Source organism: Phodopus roborovskii, unplaced genomic scaffold, assembly GCF_943737965.1.
Source record: "Phodopus roborovskii unplaced genomic scaffold, PHOROB, whole genome shotgun sequence".
NCBI lineage: Eukaryota > Metazoa > Chordata > Mammalia > Rodentia > Cricetidae > Phodopus > Phodopus roborovskii.
In genome coordinates this window covers 2,833,520-2,835,527 of record NW_026126618.1, presented here as the reverse complement: position 1 = coordinate 2,835,527, position 2,008 = coordinate 2,833,520, and positions in this window count along the sequence as shown.

Here is a 2,008-nt window from a genome sequence, read left to right as displayed (position 1 = left end):
TTCTTTTGAGACAGGGTCTCTCTCTATGTAGTCCTAGCTGTCCTAGAGTTGACCATGTAGCTGGGGCTGGCCTTGAACTTAGAGATCTACTTGCTTCTGCCTACCAGATGCTGGGCTCAAAGGCATGCCCATGTGGCCAATGACCTGCCACGCTGAGTTTTTGTTATGCTTTGTTTTTTAAAGAGGAACTAATACAATAAAATTGCCTCTAGGATAGCAATCTAGTATTAAAGCAATGTTCTGCAAGGAAGGGGTGACACACACCTTTGATCCCAGCACTAGGAGGCAGAGGCGGCCAGATCTCCAGGTTTGAGACCAGCCTGGTCTACAGTTCCAGGACAGCAAGAGGTACACAGAGAAAAGAAACCCTGACTCAAAAAACCAAAATCCTGTTTTCAAATTTATAGGTTCATTTTTAATGAGGGCTTGCTTTGCTTCTCAATCCCCCCCCCCAGTTTCACCATGTGGAAATAGGCAAACATTTAAAAGACATTTTCGGTTCATATTTTTAATTTTATTCATGCTTAAATATTAAAACTTTTTATAGCACATAAATCTAGAGCTTAGACACTGAGGAAATGATTAAAGCACTCTGAATCTGAGGTCAGCTCCTTCCTCTCCTGCGAAGTTCCCCAAAACATTTCCCATATACATTGAAGCATTATACACGTTCTTATTAGCATTTACTATGAGTTTTACTGCGACTTTTTACATATTTAATAAACGCTGTTCACGTTGGCCCCTATAGATGTACTGTGTTAGTGAGAAACATTTGTCGTCAATAGTGTTCTAGAAGGCATTATAACTGTAGCACATCTGAGACTCCAAGCGCTACCTCGACTCAATAGCACGAGTTTTTTAGGGGCCCCTGGCTTGCTCCAAAACCCAAAATGCACCACTACACGCATACGAAGTTTACTACTATGTTAAGGAGTTTCTAAACATTGCGCCTCGTCTTGTTCCATTACTAAAGGCAGGATGAAGTTACGCTGAGCTCCTTGGTGTGGGGTGGGTTAGGGTGTCTTACCTAGGCGGCTCAAGGAAAACAAAAGCAGAGATTTGTTTGAAGCCCCAAGTAGTTAAGCATGGAAACCAAAGCCTTTGGGAACAGGGTAAGAAGCGAACGGGGAGATTTAAAAACGCAATTTTGTAACAAACTCAAGCAGCAAACTCTGCCTTTCCCCAGACTGCAGAACAAAAGAAGCGTCTGCCAACCGAGGGGCTGTGACTTTGTGCGCTGCACTCACTGCGCCCGGGCAATCCCAGCCCGGAGCGCGAGCTCCCACCGCCTGCCTGGCTTCTCTGCGGGCCCCGCAGGGCCAGCACCCGAGGGGCGCCAGGCTGTGGCCCTCCTGGGGGACGCGGCGTCCCGGGAGGGAGCCAGGCCCGGCCAAGGGTCCGTCCGTCCTTCCGTCCTTCCTTCCCAGCCGGTGCCCAGCTCGGGCGGGCCGGTCCGAAGGCGGCGGGAGCCCGGGGCCAGGCTGCTCGGGAGCCCGGGCTGGGGGAGGGAGGGAGGGGAGGACACGGTGCGCCCGGGCAGCAGCGCCGCGCGTCCGTCCTCGGCGTCGGCGGGGAAGGGTGGAGGAGCGAGGCGAGCGCGGGCCCGGGGCCCGAGCTCCCGCCCGAGCGCCTTTGAAACTGCGTTCCTGCGCCTCTCGGCCTGCGCCGCGGCGGCTGGGACCCCGCGCGCGCCGCCGCAGCCAATCAGCGGCGCGCTTCCTGCCGCCGCCCGCCAATGGCGGCGCGCGTTCTTGGGGCGCGCGCGCGGCCGGCCGCTGTCCCCGCGGAGCTGGCGTGCGTGCTAGGCTCGCCGCGGGCTCCCGGCTTGGCCGCACTCGCTCGCCAGTCGTGCGCCCGGGGCTTTGTGTCCCGACCCGTGCGCTGGCCGGCGGCGCTGCTCCCGGCCGGCCCAGGGGACCCCAGGGGATCGGCGGCGGCGGAGGCGGAGGCGGCGGCGGGCGGCGCAGCCCCGAGCCCCTGCGAGCGAGCGGCGACCGTGAGCGGCCGG